The 21,043-nt window shown below is 43.6% G+C and overlaps 1 protein-coding gene across 7 annotated transcripts in view; it reads right to left on the bottom strand.

Annotated features, from left to right (window-relative positions):
• The window catches only part of Satb1 (SATB homeobox 1), a 91,088-nt gene extending 70,555 nt beyond the window's left edge, over positions 1-20,533 (bottom strand). For 2 of the 7 annotated variants that reach the window (XM_051204215.1, XM_051204221.1), the window contains exon 1: positions 275-757. The gene's annotated coding sequence lies outside the window, so the exon portion shown is untranslated. Of the gene's footprint in view, positions 1-263; positions 759-1,299; positions 1,403-19,720; positions 19,859-20,414 lie in introns of those variants that run through there. The other 5 variants (XM_051204219.1, XM_051204218.1, XM_051204216.1 and 2 more) reach the window with 5 other exon arrangements.
• Positions 20,534-21,043: the final 510 nt, after the last annotated feature.

The raw sequence follows: 21,043 nt of genomic DNA, 5'->3' as shown, positions 1-21,043 counted from the left end.
TATATTTTTTTCTTTTTCTTTTTTCTTTTTTTTTTTTTTTTTCATCGTGGGATCCCTTTTCAAAGAGTTCCTCTTAGGGGTCTTTTTCTTCCCAACAGAACCCCAGAAACACATTTTTAAGAACCCGTGCCCTTATCCATTCCATATGGCCGGCCCGATCCAGGCCAAGCTTTCGCTGTGACCTTTTAAAGAGACAAAGAAACAAACTACTATCTAGCAACAGCAAAGCTGCAGTTTTACTGAGTGAAATTAGCAAAACCGACCTGAAACTCACCACTTCAAAACTTGACAGCATATAAATAACAAAACAAAGGAGATTTCCTTTGCAGCCCGGGTTCTTGAAGTGAAGTTCAAGACTGGTGTTTTCTATGTCCTTTTTATTTTTATTATTATTATTATTAAAAAAAAAAAAAAAAAAAGGCAGCAGACCTGAAGGCGACTTCCCCTGAAATTGTATTATTTTCTCTGTCCTTACCCTCGCCCCGCTAAGCGGGGGAAGGGCAAAAATAAACAGCTAAAGAGTAGATATTAGGGGGGGGAGGGTTAAAAAAAGTCACAATTCGAAAAACAGCATAGCTAGCTTGTAAAATGTCTAACCTCAGAGAACAGGGTTTGGAAGGGGAGGAGGGGAGAGTGGGAAGTAGGGAGGAGGGAGAAGGTAAAATTGATCTGACAAGTGATTCGTTGGGGGTGGGGGGGAGTCGTAAAAACAAAGCGGAACCCGTTAGGAGCTGTACACTGGTGGTACTGGGGAGCAAAAAAAAAAAAAAAAAAAAAAAACACTGCGGACAAGGACCCCAGAAAGGGTGGGGAGGGGGGGAAGTACCCTCGCCCCCTCCTGCTGAGCGCCAGGGAGAGCGCTTAAAGTCTGCTTGGTGTCACCCTGCCAGGCTCGTCCGAGACCCCGGAGCGCCAGGGCAAGGCCACCTCGCTTTCTTCCCAGCCGCCCCCTCCCCCTCCTCAACAATCGCGACTGCGATTAACAAACCTTAAACTTTTTCCCCACCGCCTCGTACCCCCACCGAGGGTATCTAGCAGGGGCCTGGGAGGGTGAGGGGCAGAGGGTCGCGCCAAGAGCCCCGAGAAGGCACTAGGAGGCCACTTGGGAGGCCGGCGTCGCCGACATCAGCCCCGGGGACCCTCTCCCTGCCCATGGACGCCGGGACCCGGAGCGCCCGGGAGCCCCGACGGGGAGGGAGGAGCATGGGGGAGGGGGAGATCCGAGGGCAACCCCGCCGCCGCCTCGGCGGCCACTCGCTCCCCGCCCCCTCCCCCCCCCAAAAGTCGCCAAGCTCTCACTCAGCCCGAGTCGGAGGTAAACAAGGAGCTCGACAATGGCAGTGGGACTTGGGGACGCAGCCGCCGCCCGGAGGCCCCCCAAAACTGATGCGGAGTTGCGTGGCGGGCGGCGGGTGCCCGGCTGCAGGCGGGGTCCCCACGCGGGCGGCGAGGCCGGTGTCGCCGGCGGCCCGGGAGAGGCGCGCGGGGGTCTGCGCGCGCTTGTGAGCGCAGCTCCCCGGACGGCTGCCGCTCGCTCGCTCGCTCGCTCGTGTCCCCTCGCGGCCGCTCTGCCCCCATTAAACCAGGAGTTGACTCATCCCGGCCGCGGTGGCCGCTGCCGCGTCGCGCTGGGCTCCGCGCGTCCTCCCGGGCTGCAGCCCTCGCCGCCGCCGCTGCTGCCGCCGCCGCCGCTGTGGCTGCCGCTTCTTCCTCCTCCTCATTTTAATGCGAGGCACCGGCTGGCAGCGCAGCCTCCTCCCGGCCGCCCGCAGCCTGCTACCCCGGCGGGGCCGCCGCGTCCCGGGCGCGGGAGGGGGAGGGCGGGCGGCGGGGGCAGGGTGCGGGAGGGCCGGGAGGGACCGGGCTCAAAACCCGGGCTGGAGGGCCGGGATCGGGGGAGGGGCGGGGGCGGCGGCGGCGGCCCGGGAAGAGCTGAGTGGGGCGCGCGCTGGCGGCCGGGCGGGCGCGCGAGCATCCGTAATGAGCCGCGAGCGAGAGAGGCGGGCGGCCGGCCGAGTGTACACAATGCCCGGCGGCCGGGGGCGCGGGGAGGACGCGGGGGCGCCCTGGGCAGGTGCGTGCGGGCAGTGCGGAGGAGGGGCGGCCCGGGGGGACGGGGCGGGGGCGTGCAGGTGGCACTTGAGGTGGGCACGCAGCCGGATGTGGCTGGAGTGAAGAGTCCCAAGGAGTGCCTGGGTGGTAGGGCAAAAACAGGCAAGAAGCCTGGAGACGCTCTCCCTAGGACTTAGTCTCAGAGGAGTGTGGTCCCTCAACTGCCTAGAGTGACAGCCACTAACTGAGTAAGGGCTCTCGGAAGAAGTCAGAGCCACAAATGCTCAGATACTTCGGACTTCTGAAACACGCGGCCCGTAGTGCTGGAGTTAAACTAAATTTGGGTCACTGGAAACACACCTGACTTGCTATGACAAAGGAAAAGATGTCATCATTCTTAAAATACTTCCCATCGGGCGAATATAGGAAAGTTTGGGTTGGTGGATGCATATGTTGTAACAAAATACTTTTGTGATCAGGAGAAACAAAATAATAATCCACATAAAGATGAACACCACAACATCTCACCCAAAATGCATTTTTAATCACTAAGGTTTTTAGTTCCACTCGAAAGCAGTTCACCAACAAGAGCCAAGTGCTATATTTTGAAGAACTATTCAGAAGAACATAGTAGTAGGGGAAAGATGTAGGTCTGAAAAACATTGAGCCATATAGTTTTTTAAAAGCAACAAGTTAGGACAGCTGTAGAGATAAGGACGAGATATGCAAATGAAGCTCTTTAAAGCGACCAATACACTCAAAGGCACACTGTTTACATTAGAAATAAAAAAAAGCAGAAGGTAGAGGAAATTATGGCTTCCTGGGGAAGGATGAGTTTGGAAGAAGCACAAAAAAAAAAAAAAAAAATAGATTGCTCCAAGCACCCAGGTTTCACCCACAAACCGGAAAGGTTAGTCAAAATATCGAGGAAGGCAACTGTGAATCTTGGCACCATAGCCTTGAGCAAAACAAACAAAACAAAACAAACAAACAAACAAAGCAGGTGATAGTTCCAAAGAAGCATACCATCCAAAACGAGGGAAGAAATTTAAACAACCTTCACCACAAAGGCTAAAAGTACATTCTTTTAAAGTTGAAATGTATGGGGAGGCTATTTACAGTATAATAAGCAATAAGGAAAACACAAATACAGCCAAATAAAGCACTTGTGTGAGAGTCTGTATTGTGACTGGAGGCAAAACTTATTTTGAAAGTTATTTGATATTTAAAAGAACAAGCATGATTATCTTGGTAAGAACAATGATGTTTTTTCAATAGGAAGCATTAAAAATTCAGTTTCCAATGTGGATAACTGAATAGCCCTTGCAATTGGTAATGCCTGACATGTCTCCCTGAAACCTGACCTTTCTTAGTAGGTACAGTGTGTTCTAGTGTCATGCTGGATGGATTAACACACAATAATAAAAAAAAAAGAGAGAGAGAGAGAAATTATGCTGGCCTAGAAAGGCAACAATATGTCACTTGCTCCTGCAGCTCTACTTCAGAAGAGCAGGGAGGAGCAGACTTGTCTAGCTGCTGGTCAGAACAGACTTTGAGCTAAGACAGAAGAACACTGAAAATCAGAGTTTTCTAAGATGCCACATTACAACACAGGAATAAAAATACTATAAACATCACTCCTAAAGTTTTACACAAAATGGCCGGTTACCTCAGTCTCATGATGACCTGATAAATGTTAACGTAACCTGGGAAATTTTAATCTGAACAGCACCTTTTACTCAGGAATTTCTATCTAGTCATTAACATGAAACATGAATGTATGTAATAAGGACTGAGATGGCCTTGGGAAAATGATAGACTAAACAAGCATAAAATGGCCTCTAATAGTGACTTCATTGTAAAGAGTAATGATATAGTAAAATCATCAATCTATTGGTCACACACATTTCCCTAAAGCACATCCTTTATCCCCAAACTATATGTTTTTACAAATAGAATGGGTACAATGGCACACAGCAAATCTAGTGATATTCATAGAGATGGGCCTTATTAACAACATTTGCTCATGACAGTGTGTATACTTCAGTCCACTCACTGTAGCCACTAAGTATTGGCCAGTAAAACTCAATAAAATAATAAGAAAAAAAAAAGATAATTCTGTCACCTTCCAAGGTCTATGTGAGCATAAGCAATCACATTGGGGGTAGGGGATCATTAACTTGTTCTACAATCAAGTATTGAAAAAGTTAAAACAGTTTTCTATCGGACTGGTGAATTCCAGCAGCCTCAGTCCTGCAGCATCTGTGCATGGATGCAGTCCGAACAGAGTGCAACCATCCCTCCTATGAAAAGGGCATCAAAATTGGATACACAAAGGAAAAGAGCGTGAAGTGTCATAACAAATACACAAGACTGTTAAAAACTCAATAAAAGGATTGCTTCATATTTCAGGCGTCAGCCAAAGGCATGGAAACACATGTGAAGTTCTGAATAGTGATAGAAACAGAGAAAGCATGTAGAACCAAGTGCTCTGAGACCCTGAGCTCTGCTGACTGTTGGTGACGCAGCACTTGCCAGCACATCCCTTTCTATGGGCACGGTTTGGTTTGTATTTTTCTTTTTTAATTCAGCTGGCTACCTCCATGCAAAGCAACTAGTAGGTAACACATTGCTTTTTGTCAACTCTTTGTTTTTGGCTTTAGTTGCAGGTGGTGTTTTCTATATAAGCGTTTCTGGGACTTTAAGTCTGTATTGACCATATAAGGGTGTCTATTCAAGCCATATGTTTTGCTGTCATACGTCTCATTTTGTCTGCCTTGGATGTCAGTACTGATTTCCACATCTTTTCTTGAATGGACCAGACACAATTTGCTAGAGCAGGGAGGGATCACTGGAGTTGCAGCCCAAACAACTTCATCAACACACAATATCCTGTAACATTTGCTGCCTCTTGTCTCATATTATCCATGACCAACATCATGACAACTGCTTCCTTTGAGAAAGAAGTTTGCATTCTATGTCTGCATGTCGCTATAGCCCACATTTTGGAAGTCACAGAAGGGCACATGCTGACTTAGTCTGACATCTGTGGGTCCAGTAGCCAACTTGACTCAGCCTTGAACTTGGGGAAGTTCGAGCTCACCACCTCATGATTTTCTCTTACTAAATTCCCTGACTACAAGAAGTTATAGGCAGTCTGTATTTCTCCTTTGTAACAATCATCACATTCTTAATGTACTAACCATTTGAGTGATTATTAGTCAAGCAAACATCTCCTTTATCAGCTGCAAGTCCTATGAGTGCCGATGTCACCACTAATTGCCACAGATGAAAGACTGAATACAGTACTCTTGAAATATTTACATTATGACAGTTCTTAAGTATCCAGAAGTGAAAAAGCAGGAATACTGCCGAAGTTTGTTAATTACTTAATTTTTGACTGATTAAAATTACATTAATTAAAACTTACAAGTTAGTTCTTTCCTCCCACTTCAAGTGTTCCATGGTATCACATGGCTACTGTAGAACACTTACTTCCCCATTACAGAAAGTCCTACTGGACAGTACTTACCTAAGACACTGTAAAAGATGACTAAGTGAGCCAAAGGAGTCTTACAGGTGCTGACTGGCTTTCAGACATTCTAATGATGTCTGAATAGAGATCATTTTCCATTTCAAAATTAGCCCATGGATCTGTAATGTTACATGGAATGAGACTAGTGTACCACTGAATACAAATTTAAGATAACTTTCCAGACATGTCTGCACCTGAGAGGGTCCTGTAATACATCTGCAACAATATGCAGTTATTATAAATGCTACTTGCTGCGGGTGCTTCAGTACCATACATGCAAAGTTATAACCCACAGCCATTCCACCCTTACTTCTTCCTAGTGATGCTAACACAAACCTCCGCAGCTGTGGATCTTTGTACAGCTTTAACTCTAGATACCTACTCAGACTGGGAGAGTATCCAGCTTCCTAAACCTGGTACACTGCAGAAAAAAAATGTCAAAGGCTGGCAAAGGTTGCAAGAGAGAGCAAAATGTAATGATGATGAACTTCAAATCCAGATCTCAAGGGCTTGAGATTTTACCCCATCACAAGTAAGGTGGGTCCAGTTATAGCCAGGTTGGTAGTGATCAAAATTATGTTCCCTGATTCCTCTAAGGATGGATGTAAATGCCCAAAGGTAACTTGTGATGTTTCAACAGATAGATAGGTCCTTACGTCTGCAGTGCTAGTTATCACAGCTGACAAAGTGGCTGGGCCTGTACACCGACAAAATGAATTTTTATTAGTGGATTTATTGAAGGGAAACTTTCAGAACTGCCTTTCCGTCCACAGATGTTAATAGTAATCCTTCTTTGACGAGGTGTAGTAGAAATAATTTCATAAATTAGTACTTCTGTCTAGATCCAGATCTAAAATTAAGTAGAGATCAAGAAAGATTCCTGCAGTTGTCACTGGATCGTGTAGGACCACAGGTATACCTATAAAACTAGCGGTCTGCTTTTAAATTATAGCTCCTGGATTGAATGAACTTCAGGCTCCTTTCTCTTGTGACTCTATTAGACAGCTTAATTTAGCCTCGTCATCTGAAACCTAGTATACTGCAGGGGAAAAAAAGTGACAATAGCTATATAGCTATGGCTTATTTTCTCCTTCCTCTGTTTTCATCACAGTACCCATCCCACCAGCTCTGTGCCTCTCAATATTCTATACTGGCACTTCCGAACTGCAAGGCCCCAAGCATCTGAAAATGTGTGTATATCCCTGGATTCTCTCCCTGCGCCTAGCACCATGGGAAGAAATCCCAGAACTGCAGAGGAGGGCGTAAGAGTCCTAGGAAGGAGAAGCAGGTATGGGGATCTCAAGCCCACTGCAATTGAACAGAATAGTTGGGAGTGTGGGAGTCCCGCAATGTTTTAAGATTCCCAGGATGTCTCGTTAAATGGTCAGGTCTGACATCCACTAACTTAGGCGATATTTTGGAGACAGGGCCTCAAACAGGCCCACTAGGACACCCCTGAACTGAATATTTTTAACCTAATCCTGGGGACACTTAGAAAGACAGGTTTGTTGAAGGTAGCCATCAGTGAGTGCTTCAAAACTCAAAAAGTAAATGTGCAGGCATTTGTTTCAAACAGACAGATAAGGGGGTGGGAACAGGATATTAGATCACCGAGATGGTAAAAAGGGGTCTGCTGTCCAAGGATCCGTGATAAATTAGCATTTGGGCACTTGTTTGAGATTTACTGGGGTGCCAGAAATCCTATGCAGGTATGTGATTTATCATCACAGACATAAGCGACTAACCACAAAATTACACATGGAAGCTCAGTTCTACAACCAGTCTATTATTTACTGGAGCCAGAACTATCCAAGTTTCCTCTAAATCTTTTTTTTTTTTTTTTCCAACCCAGTTGAATGTGATTTTTTTTTTCTCCCCTCAAAACCACCATTTAACCTTGAGTGTGCTTTTCAAATAACTGAAAACTTTCTTCAGTTTCTTTCTCTTTTCCAGACTGGCCCTGCACTCTAGCAGAACTGGAGTTCCCGCTGTGCATGTCCTGAAGATAACTGAGGGATAACACTCCACTCTTGGTTGGGAAAGGACTCGAATTCCAACAGTAACCTTGTCCTACCTTTAGTTGGGACATACCACCAGACTTCTTTACAGATGTGGGTATTACCATCAGGATTTTCTGGTTTAGTTGAAGGAATGAAGAGTTTGATGCTACGATAGGCCCAAATCCTAGTGCAAATAATGACTGTGGGGACATCAGCCGAGAGCAGTACCTGGCACTGTACTGCCATGGGCCAACAAATGCCACAGCACACAGGGGCTGGTCTACTGCAAAGAAAATCACAACCTGAGACAAACCCTTCTCACTTGGAAAATGGTTAGACTCCATTTTAGTGCGTAAAATTTGATGAAGCAAGGGGGAAGGTTAATTCAAAAGTAAAATGAAATATGGCTGATGCAGAGGGTTCAGAAGAGACGGTGGTGCTGTTCAGAACCTGTGAATATAATCAATGTCACCAAACTGTATCCTTAATGTCATCCAAATGGCACATTCTAGGTTATATATTTACCACAGGAAACAAGCTTAGACAAAATAACAAATAGCAAAATAACAAATCAGCTATTCCCAAGAGCAGCAGACATACATTGTCATTACACATCAAGTCAGCCTCAGAGAAACAAGTCACCCCCGCCCCAGTGTCCCAGGGTGTTGTCCTTATCTGCTAACAGTCTGTGCTAGAAAATTCATTCATAGGATGACTGTCTGACCTCAAGGTTAATTAACCGGGACTAGAGATCACCAACCAGTATCACACCCATTGCCAAAAGATACTTCTCTCTTAACGTTTCACTCAGCACAGTATCTTAGCAAAGGAGGAAGAGGGAGAGATTGAAGCAAGTGAGACTCGTTAGTCCAAACTGTATCTTTTCAAAAGCATTAAGTGGGAGAGCTCGCCGTGAGAATGGAATAATGTGGGCTACATAATAATCTATGAGTTGTTTGCATGTGAAGACTTTAGACTCTATTTTTTAAAACCAAAGTCTTAAATATAAATTTAATTTCAAATTTAGTCAGTTATCTCTGAAAGGAATAAGGATCAAAGTAGTTAACTTCTTAACCAACAATTACAAATATTCTTTCCTATGTTACCTGTCATGGATACAGTATTACATCATCCATTTCTGCTGATTTTATATTAGGGATTTTTAAGTTAATGGTATAATTTTTCATGAACTAGGAATTAATTTATAAATTATGTTTTACTCAAGTTCATATTTATATAGATGTATTTTTCTGATATGCATGACTAAGGAATATTAATATGTAGTGAATCTAAACTAAAGATATATTTATTATGTGGAAAAGCATTAATTATTACAACTATCTTTACAGTAGAGCTATAGAAGACCTAGTTACCTGTCTTGAAGATGCCTCATTATTAACATGTTTATTGTGAAACTTAATTCATTAGATAACTAGCATGGACTATAAATATACATGTATATATAGTATAGCTGATAAGAAGAAAAAGGTTTATAAATAATACTATAACTTTTAAAAAAAAAAAGAGAGAGAGCACTGGCTTCTCTTCCAGGGGACCTGGGTTCAATTCCCAGCACCCACATGGCAGCTCATGCCTGTTTGTAGCTTCAGTTCCAGGGGGTCTGACATCCTCACACAGACATGCATGCAGCCCAAACACCAATGCACATAAAATAAAAATAAATCATTTATTTAAATTTAAAAAATTTAAAAGCAGAACTAGAGAGCCTTGAGGCTATTTTTAATCATTTATTTTTACTTACTTTGTAAAGGTTTTTTCATTTGTATTATATATGTGTGTACATGTGGCAGACAAACAAACAGCATATTTATGAACAACTCTTGCTTGGGATCAGCTCATAACTGTCTGGAAACCCCACTGCTGGAAGGATGGTCAATGCCAATTGCTTCTGTGTTACTTCTATACTAGAAGCAATGCTCCACATTCATGGTACATTTAATGAAAATGAAACTTCTGATCTTTCTTTGGAGGTAATTAAGGCCCTTCAGACCAAGTCTTAAATTCACTTTGTACAGAGGGAATTTATCACTGAAAGTTTACAAAGCTTCAAAACAAGTGTAAATATGGCTTTGAGGCTGGCAAGGACCACAGTTTAAGATATACAACCAACTCTTGTGGTATTCTTAATAGATTTGAAATAAGATTAAAATATGTGTAAACATCTATGTGTGTATGTACATAATACGTGTATATAATGTGGATATGGCATAACATGATAAATGGGCAGTTAACAGTTGCATAACATGTAAGAGTTGATTACTCAATTAAAAAGTAGGAGAACATTGTTTTCATCAGAGACTCTTTAAAACCCACAGTGAGTGTAACATCCTACTATTAAGCAGCTCTCACAGAAAGCATGCATGACACAGTAAAAAACAATGAAGAAAAGGTAGGGAAACCAGGTGTGGGTCTTCCTTCCCATTCCACTATCCAGCCGAATAACCATTAGCTAAGTATGATTCCACATCTATGAAATGAAGGGACAGAAGCAGATGTTTAGGGCCAGATCAATGTGTCTCTGCCTTTCATGTAAAAACTAAGTTCACTTTAAAAAGGAAATAAAGACACAGGAAATTTCTCACATGCTATATTAGATGTTTATCTATATATAAGAGACAGGTGTCAAACAAACAAATTTAAAAAAAAAAACAAAGCCACTAAGGCAAAGAGAAACTTTAACTCACCAGATTCCATCTGTTACATTTGAATTCATGCATAATTGATTATCCATGACTGGTAAGTTCTTTTCTCAGTAGCCGACCACAGTTTTCTAAACATTATGTATTAAATCACTACTAAAGTAGAAGGCATTTCAGAAACAGCAAGGCAGAGTAAGAATATCTTAAATGAAAAATTACATGCTGGTTAATAATAATACAGCTGACCTATGTTTAAGGGAGAGAAATTTTAATCATGTGCATATTAAATATTAATAACCTATTCTGTTATTGTTATAATAAGGTTAAGTAGGCTTCTCCATGCTTAAGGAAAGCAAGAAAAGGAGAAACACACAATAGTACAAAAGATACAGAGACCGGAGACAGACATAAGGAAAATGTGTCAATAATAAACAAGAGGAAATGAGAAAGAAGGAGAGAGAGGACGAAGGTGGAAGCTAATCTCTATGTGTCATTATGACTGCCAGAGTACTGGCAAAGAAGCAGCATCCTTTTATTTCAATTTTAATCATTTCTGAATTTTAATACCCAGCTCCTTTTGTAATTCTCCTGGCATTCCCCATATGCCTCCATCCCAGCCAAAACACCAGTGTAAATTAAATGGCAGGCAACCACACTACTGATGTAGCCTTCCCAAAGAACCTACCAGGTGACCAAACGCAAAAGAAGGTTAGCCTACCTTACATCCCACACGACCTCCAGCCAATTGATTGACTCAATGTCCGCTACTTTCTAAATTTTGAATAGGACAGTGGTTAGGGGAGCTACAGAGAGAATCGTTTAAAAAAAATTAAGCAAGCCAGTGGTAATACAATAATCAGTGACCATCAGGGCCTGGAAAAATGAGTTTGCTCTCACTGGCACTAAGGAGCATCACATGATTATTTAATTACAGCTCTAATTTTTGTCTCATGGATGGCAACATATCAACAATTAATAGGGCAGATAGAGGAGAGTGTGTTTTTAAAGAGACAGAATATGTGTGATAACACTATAGGTCACACAGCAGTACACCGCGTAAAGCATATTTTTTTTGTGTGTATAACTAATAGGAATGCCTTCCAAATAATCCCACATATGCTTTAAAAAGATAATAAAAATTTTAAAAGAAGTGTCCTTTTTAGATAACTTTCACTGCATGCCTGTAACCTCTCTGAAAGTTAACAACCAGCTACCAGCTACCAAGCCCTATTATAGGTGACTCTGGGTTAAATTTTAAGGAATAAAGAAAACCCTCTCATACAAATGCCAGAATCCTATTCTGTTGGTAAATGAGGTACATAGCTACAGTTCTTTGTCTTTGTGCATTCATCATAGCTGACATCTACTTAATAGGGTCCTTAGAAAATATCACTGTAGTTGGAAAGAGAAGGTAGAAAAGTAAGCCACTCATCTACACTATTCTGGGCTCTGGAATATCAGCTAGACCCAATGCGGTGGCCCAACAGCAAAATCGGGGCAGTACTTTGGGTTAATTCTGGTAAAGTCTGTTACCACAGCCTAACATCAAAGGATCATGAACCTAAACAGAGACTTACTTAACATAATCCTAAAGGAAAGCTGGTAAAGATAAAACAGAAACTCTAGTGCTGCTGTCCAGAACACACCAGAATACAGACTTAAAGAAGGAAAATATTCGATAATTGATAAAGCTGGGATCATGGGAGGACTAGATGCTCATATCACTTCAGCAATAGGAGAAAGCTAGAAAGAAACATCTTTCCTTGATGACTTTTTACCAGCATAACCTGTATTCAATATTTACCCAATTATTAATTTTTCTCTTCTTAAATGAGTGCTTACTACATGCAAGACAGAGAATGCGAAGTGTTCGGTCTCTCCTATTTTATCTGTTACAGAAATATAGCTTATACTTAATTCCTTTTGTAGTTTAATACCCTGTATGATAATAAATATCTACAAACTTACCAAAGTAGAAATGCCCGTGTTTTTAAATGCTATATTAGGAAGCTACAAGGTCTATAAATTCATCAGGGGAATTGTTAACCAATCCATGGAGAGTGTTTAGGTATTAAAACCCTGTGGCTTACTGTTTTGCTGTGACAGGAGCCATAGCTAAAACCTAGATTTGAGATCTAGACAATAAAATTGTCACTATGGTCGGCTGTTGAAATGTATTTTAAGTATTCTGTTATATGGAATTGAGAATAATGTAAATTGACTAAGAGACATTGTCTACAACAGTCCCACAAAAAATATTCATCAGGATAAATCAACTCAATAAGTGTCCAATGTCCATGTTGACCAAAGTCATTGAGAAACAAGGAAAACGTGAACATCTCAAAATACAGGATGGAAAAGCTAATACTGTAATAAGTACAGTGACTGTATATAATGCCAGGAGCAACAGCCATGAGCCCAATGCTAATGGAAAAAGGGAAAAACAAAGGCATTCCATTCCTTGCAGAAGTTTTTAAATTAAAATATTTTAGTGAAAACCTTTGATGATTCTTGACCAAAAATGTGACTCCATACATTTGAAAAGATATTTTTCAAGAATCTAGCAAGCAGCAGCTTGTATCCAAGAGTATACATCATTCTTTCTTAACATGGTTGCTAATATACAGTTAACATGTCTCAGAAAAAGGCTGTAATTAACTGTCTACTGCTCTAATAACACTAATAAGCGTACAGTATGATTAAAATACAATGACTCCATACACACTAAAGCTGTCATTTTTAAACTTTTAAGATAATGTTCTAAATTGTTTCTTAGCCCTCTTAAACCATCAGAAAAGTAGCTCACCCCTCAGAGTTTTAGAAGCACAGTTATTAAAATAGGGTTCCTGCCTCCCACAGACCAGGAAACTCTTCTACCATTAAGCAAGGCATCTATTGTTTCACTTAGATTATTTTGTGGATTCTACAAAATCTTTTAAAATGTAAAACTGTAAACATTTGTATTTTATCCTTCATTCAATGGTAAATATTTTCTTGGAGAAGGAATGGCTTGGTAATCACATAGAATTAATTGTTGTTGATCTTTAATGATTCCCATTGTCTGGTTCACTGGGACAGGAAAACCCAATTGCATTCAACATCAAACAGCTAATTGTTGCAACAATCTACCCAAGGATACCTTCATTTCAAAAAAATATCTACATACAGTGAGAGTAATTTTATTTATAAAAGTATTACAGTGTTTTACCTTAAAGTCCTTACTATACTAAGCACGAAAAGGCCAAGCTGTCATGTATACCCTTTTAACAGCATGTCATAAAACCACTGAGTAAGATTACAGAGGAATCTCTAGCCATCAGCTCTGGCTTCCAGGAAAACTGCATCTGAAGAATTCCCCACCACACAGATGACACACTGGCTTTTCTTTAAATACCTCAAGGAAAGAAGGTCCAAGAATTTCCCTCGTGGAGGCTACTAGCGTGTATCTTAACTCCCAACAATGAATGCCCACTGAAAAACTGTCCTTAGCTCCTGGTCCTGAGTCATCCACAGCAGGGGGTAGGGAAAAAAAGCAATATCCCACAGAGACAAATATCCAACAACATCCCAGAGCACCCTGATTCTCCACATGGAACTGCCTGCCTGTAGTAACTTTTTTGACACTTACCCTCTCAAATACCAGAGGCTGGGCTCCGAATCTAGCCCTAGAAGAAAGGTCTTTGATGGAGTGACAGTGCTGAAGTTCTCTCTGGCAGGCTAGCAAGGCAGGCACATCCCAAATGAGGTGGTTACCAGTTGCCTGGGAAGCAGCTGGACCATGTCTGCAGATCTGAGGGTGTGCCACAAATCAGGTCATAGCTCTGAGTAGAGTCCACCCCCTTCATTTGGGTACAACGCCCTCTACTTCCGGCACACCTGGGTGGGGGGGGGGAGGGAAGTCTGGCTTAGATCCACAGGCATTCTAGTAAAGTCACAACCAGGTGGAGCCAGACATCAACCTCTTCTGCAAAGGTCTCACCCTCATTACTGGGACCTGCACCCATACCCAAAAATATGTTCGACAATAAGTGGCTCGAAACTTAATGATGGGTGAAATAAAACAATATACAATTAAATCCCTCCCCCAGAAACAGAACAGACTTTCTGTTTGAATACAAGCTATCTCTCCACTCAATGTCAAATAACTGAACCAAAAAAAAAAAAAAAAAAAAAAAAAAAAAAAAAAATCCAACAAAAAGTAGGGGGTTATTAGTTAACTGCTTTTCAACCCTCATAACTGAACTAGATCCCTGACTAATGGAATCACATGCTTGAAAGTCCATTGAAGGAGGTGGTTAGAATTACTATTACAAGCCTTCAGACAGCAACAACTGTGCAAGTGATACAGAATGACTTGAAGGAATAAAAATAGGCCAATATGCTAGAGAAACGCTCTACTACTAAATCTCACCCGGAATACATATACACACAATCTGTATCTATTTACTCTAAAATGAAATATCTGATCTTTAAAAAGACTTTAAAAAAATAAACAGCAAAAGGTACCGTTGGCATAAGATCAAAAGTACAAAATAATGTGTGTTAATGTGTTGATCACACTATGAAGACATCAAGTTTAAATAGACTCACCATTGAGAACAGCAGTTAGCAATGATATAAATTACCATAGGAGATACTTTTTCTTTGGGAGAGTGGGGGGAAGGAGCCTTGTGTAACAGATTTGATTTACATGCTTGCTGTACTAAGACCATATTCTGCACTCATGTAGTAGAGTATGTGGTTAGAGATTGACAACTGTGTACAGGCAAAAAACTCAAAAGCTCCTTAGACAATTTAAACAACAATAACCAATTTCTCAAGTTAATCATGAGCTTGGGCTTTCAACTTTAACAGCATGTTGAGGTTTCAGGGGGACCCTGAAAGAGAGGGACCTTGAATTGAAGAAGAAACTATATTCAGTATTATAAAATCTAAGTAGCAACAACCCTTATTTTGAGGATGGCAGATTAACAACAAGAAAAATAAGAAGGCAAGAGTATGTTTAGAGGGGAGCTAAGAAGCAACCACTCAACCAGGAAGCCCTGCTTTATAGGCATGTTTGCAGAACTCCATTCAAAAGTGAAGCATTCCATCCAAGAACTGGGAAGGACGAGCCTATATCACAGCCGTGATCCAAGGAATCAGATAGTTTGATCTATTTGGAACTCTGTAGAAAGTTAACTTAGTAAACACACACTTGACTGTGCTTGAATACTTCTGTCCAGAGGTGACTGTGTTCAGTGACATGCCACCACCCTGCGAGTTTGATGAGCAGCGGGAGTGCGAAAAGTGTCCAACGTCTCTCCCAACTAGTTTTCACATCACAGAAATGAGAAGAGGAGACGATTCTTTAAAGTTCTGCCACTAGGGAAAGGGAAGAGTGTGAATCCCTGGGTTACAGCCCAGGTAGATATTAAAATAGAGACGGAGCCGTTATTTAGTGGTGACAGGAATATAAATACGTGCACTAACCTATAAACTGGTATTTACTTCAGGAAGGTAAGTAATATTTTTCCTCTGATTGCTGAGCTGTCAGTTTAATGCAGCGTAAATAAACAGTAGGTGCCTGCTAGCTCAAAGTAGGAAGTGCTCATTGCACACGAGGAGCAGATTACTCAAGCCTGGTGCTCATCATGCTGAAACATAACTTTCATTTTACCAGAAAATATACCCTACTGTGGGTTAGTTTTCGTGCCTGATCTATTAATTAACTTAACTCTATTCTGCCAAAATGTAAATAAGTTTGTTAAAAAAAAAATCACCACAGAGTTTTGGAATATGAAAACCAAATCAATTTCAAAAGCAAATACTAAAAATGAATGTTTCATATAATAAGCACAAGCTATTTAAAGGCAAAAAGAATAAAGAACATATTTATATGACAGAATTGAATAACCTGAGTTATTTACTTTACTCCATATCTTCCTCCTCTGCTAATTAAACACAACTGGCACCACTAATATTCTGTCACCTTATGCTAGGGTGGTCTTTTCCATATACATGCATAGTTTGCTCTCTGAAATGTCTGAAGGGAAACTATTGAGGAATTAAGATGTAGTCTCTCACTTCAGCAGGAAGAACTCTGAATACTCTGGAGAGAACAGCTAGGTCTGAAGATCCTTCCTAACAGCATTTGTGTTCAATGTGGTTTCCTTTCTATTTTATGTGTGGCAAAAGCTATGGAAATATATGGCAACTGATTTTCCCTTTTATATATAACTGCTGAGAGAAAAACATTTTTGGCATCATTTTAAATGAGACTTCACCTAAAAAGTATAAAAAAGGGCACTTGGCGAGGTCTTCCATGTAAAACATGACCATAATTCTGATATCCAGTCAATAATTTGCAAAGGAAAAAGAAGGGTTTTTTAAAAGAAAGAATATTTTTGCATTCAACTATGTCTAGACATAATTAGAAGATTGATTTAGTCATATGCATTTATGTACTTCATCAGTTCCAAGCACTAATATAATATTAATTGCAATCATCCAAGCTAACATGTATGGAAGAAATGATGTGTTTATAAACAGGGCCTATCTATGTATGTCCTGTTTGGAAATTTACAGAGCAGGTGAAAACCACTGGAGTGCTTTGAAGGCCCCTGTTATACACCTATGTTGTGTTTAGCTTAACACTGTTTGTAACCAAAAGATTTCTACAATAATGAGGAACAGGTGCCTGTCACCTGACCTTTTAGGCCTAATTTACAACCCACAACCTGTCACATGAAAAAATAATTGAAATTCCCTCCTAGATTTTCAGACCTTGCTAGTTTAATGTGTTTCTGAGCCATTACTCTGCAACAGCCTCTCACTCAGTCACAGGTTCCTATAGCTGGCAACAGACTTCTCTGCAGAATAAACTAATACTCATTTTGTTGTTGCTTTTGTTTAAGATGCCGGGAGACAAAGAAACTACTTTTGTAGATTATCAACCAAAGAAGAATATATTAATTTACTACAAGTGAACAAAAGACATTCCTTTTGAATACTTTAACATACAAAGAACTATTATTTATTACATATTTCAGCTTGTGGGAAAGTAAGGAATGCATTGGTTGTGGAAATAGCTGTGTGGATTTGGGAAGTTCTCTAGGTCATCATCATTGCTCTCCTTCCCCTGCCTCGCATACATTTAAAGAAGCTATTACTTCAGGGAGGAAATCCCTATTTGTTCTTTTTTCATCCATCATCTATATTCATTATTCAGAAAGGAAAACAAAATTGAGCAGTGATTTTATTTCTCTTGCATAACCTTGTTACATGTAGCCATATTCAAATTTAACAATGCTTTGTATTTTATTGCTGCTGTTTACATATTATGTATTACATATGACTGAACAACTCTACATTTAAAATATTGTTTCCATTAGAAAAAATGAACTAATAAGTGTCAAATGGAGATGAAGAATAAACATACTTGGTATATTTATAAGATGGGGTTATTTAAAATGCACACAAATAGGATGAATATTTTGCTACTGTTCCATGTTATATAGTATGCACATTGCTTAAAGTGTATTTATTTAACAATGCCCTTAACCAAGTTAATTAAAGTATTTCTGCCTGGTGACTGTGTTAAAGCTTGGGAGGTAGTGAATGATGCCGCCAGTTACTTCTGCTAAGTTAAGTTGAAATTAAGCACTTATTATAACCTTTCCTAACAATGTGAGAAAGACTGAGTAAATATATTAAATTTGTTTCACAACAGATGCTTGGGTTGTTAATATTTAAGATGCCTATTCATGCTATTCCTGTCTGCACATTTGTCAAAAATGTAAGCTTGAATGCTAATGTTTGCCAGCAGACTGGAGCAGCCAGTATATGCACTTACTACTGCTCTGCTAAAATAATATGCCATAGAAATAAAGAGCCGCTGCTAAGTCATAGCACAAGTTCTACATGGGGGAGATTAATAAAGGTTTCTAGAACCAACACCTCACCTCTGGCTTTCCTCGGACTTAAAGTATGGTCATGATTTATTTATTTATTCATCCATTCATTTATGACAGGAGAATCTGGCTCTCACTCTTTCAGAAAATCCACTTTGGACAGGGTGTAAATTTAAGTCAAGTTTGTAAGGCTGAGTGAGATACTGTCCGCAGCTCAAGCACTGTAAATTCCAGGTACTGCCCAAGGATAAAACCTCACTCAGAGCAGAGACCCTGACTCTTGCTCAATCCCCTCCTCTGTCTTCCTGGGAAAGTCGGGTGCTCTGGCCTCCAGTGATCCTAACATGGAACCCCAATCAATCAATCGCCAGCAGAAAGGTTCTCTCCAGGGAACTAGGTGTCTTCCTTGTCCCTAACCAAGTGAAATTCAAGTCTTAACCCTGGGAATCCAGTTTGCCTCAGAGAAAGTTCTCCCAGGAAGGGCGCAGAGGTCAAAGTTGTCAACCGGGCATTTTGAGAGATGAACCCCCGTGGTTGACATCTTAAGTAAAATCTGGCCCTAGTGGAGGCCAAGGCCAAATCCTACCCTGAACTCTATGCTGCTCTTCTCTCTCGGTGTTCTGGGGTTATTCCAGAAGAGACCTGTTTAGCAGTTGCCCAGCACGCACACGTGTCACTCTCCGGACCTACCACCTGCCCCCTCATTCCCTTGCATTTCGGCTCTCCTAACCCAGTTTGGCCGCCCAGGAAGCTCTGCAATGCAGGAGCTCTGGAAAAGGCCGCTGCTCTCGAGTGTGGTGGACCTTCACGGGGAAGCGAGGAGTTGACCCCAGGGCTGCACCTGTGCGGCCATAACCCCAGCTAAGACAGCACGCAGGTCTCCCGGCCTCCCGCCCAAGCCCAAGCCCGAATCAGCCCCCCAGGATCGACCCGCGATCGCCGGCGAGGGCTCCCACAAATGCTGTACTCTCAAAGTCTGGGCTCCAACTTGAGCGCGGAGCGCCCGAGTGGCTCCCGGGATAGAGAAGTTGCCACAAACTTCCCGGGCCCCTCTCCACCGCCGCCCGCCACCAGCCAGGCAGTGCAAGTCGGGAAAGGATAAGGGGAGATGGGCTAGGATAGGATGCTGAGTGGATTCCACATCTGGCGCGCGACCTTTCCATTCCACCCCGCACCTCTCTGCCTTCCCGGCACCAGGGATCCCGGAGCGACTCCCCTTTCACTGCTCGCCCGCTTAGGACTTCCCCGCTCCGCCTTTCTTCTCTAAAAGAGGGCCGTCCCCACGACCTGGACGAAAGTGTCCAACCAGAGTCTGCCGGGCAGGTGCGCGAGAGAAGCAAGGACACCAAGAAAGTACGCATCCCGGCCATGTCCCTCACTTCACCAGCCCAGTCCTCCCGAGTGCCTGCGCGCGCGCCAGAAGAGCCAGCAAGACCCCGGCTCGCGAGGGGCGCAAAGCCGCCCCAGCCGGGGCCGCCGAGAAGTTTGGATCGGTTCCGCATCCGCAGAAAACGGAGGCGAGCCGAACAAGAGACCCAAAGCGTGAGCAGCACCGGCAGGGAGCAAAGGAGTGGGACTCACTCAGGCGTGGAAGCGGGGCAGGGCGGGCCAGCGGTGCGGGCCAAGGCCGGGTCGGCTCCCCGCGCGGGCGCGCCGGGGCGGCGGACTTCCCGGGCGGCGGCTGCAGCTGCTGCCACCTCCCCGCCGCCGAACTGCGGCCGCCGCGGAAGTTGATGGCAACTTGACTTCAAGTTGTCTCCTCTCCCCATCCGAAGTGGGCGTTTAAAGGGGGCAGAGCGCGGCGAGCAGCGAGCGGGGAGCGCGCGGGGCCGAGGGGGAAGGGAAGGGGCGGGGGCGGGGCGGGGCGCGGGAGGGGGCGCGGGAGCCGCTCGGAGCCCGCAGTGTACAACGCGGCGCGGGCGATCGGGGCGCCCCCGCCAGAGCCCCCCACCATCGCCCCGGGGGCGCGCGTGCGATGCGCGCCCCGCACTCGCCGCTCGCCGGAGTGGGGGGCTCGCAGACCCCGCAGCGGCAGCGACCGGGCCGGGCCTGCCTCCCCCGCGCCCGCGGCCGCTTCTCCCCCTGGCGGCGGAATCCTGGGCGGCCAGTGGCTCCGAGAGCGCGCAGTGGAGCCCGAGCCGAGCCGAGCCCGAGCCACCGCGGCCGCCACATCCCTGCGCGCCGCCCGGGTGCGGGGTCGCTGCGGGAGAGCGGCCCTGCGCGCCGCCAGGGTAAGTGTGGGCGCGCCCCGGAGCCCCACCGCCCGGGCCCTCACCTGCACTGCCCCCGCCGTGCACCCTTGGCGCCGGCTGCTTCCTCTTGCCGTTGTTTGCCTGGGCTTTGGGGGTGCAGAGCGGGGCACTGGTGTGTGTGTGCCCGCGGAGGAGGAAGTCAGGTGAGAGGCCCTGAGCAGCACCCCCCCCGCGCCCCAAGCCAGCCTTACGGGGTGTGTCGCTCCCCAGTAGGGGCATGCGGGCCAAGTTTTCCCCCTCTTCAGTGTTTGATGAAGAATATCTTTTCCTAGAGGGGGCCTCTTTCCCTTCAAGCTGATGCTCTCCCTTCTTCCCATCCTCTTCTCTCTGGGTATCCCAATCCTAGAGCTCTGCACCCCTAGTGAGGAGCACAGATAGAGGATGAGGTGGCCTCTTACAGACCCTCTTCTCCGCCCTGGCTGTTTGTATCATTATCAATTTCGTGTCGGGAGCTGTGGGTCGATGGAACCCACTAGAAGAAGATGCTTAAGCTGATGTGTAAATCACCTCTGCCACCACCCGCCTAAAAGATGGGCAAATGGGTCAAGAAATGCAGATTTCATAGGAGGGAGGCAGGGCCCAGGGACCTTTCCAAGTGGAGAAAAATCCAAAGAGTTCGAAAGATCAAACTTGGTGGAGGCTCGCTCGGGAG

This window comes from Phodopus roborovskii, unplaced genomic scaffold, assembly GCF_943737965.1.
Source record: "Phodopus roborovskii unplaced genomic scaffold, PHOROB, whole genome shotgun sequence".
In the NCBI taxonomy this organism is placed as follows: Eukaryota; Metazoa; Chordata; class Mammalia; order Rodentia; family Cricetidae; genus Phodopus; species Phodopus roborovskii.
The sequence above is the reverse complement of the archived record's forward strand: the minus strand, read 5'-3'. Positions and strand labels throughout refer to the sequence as shown.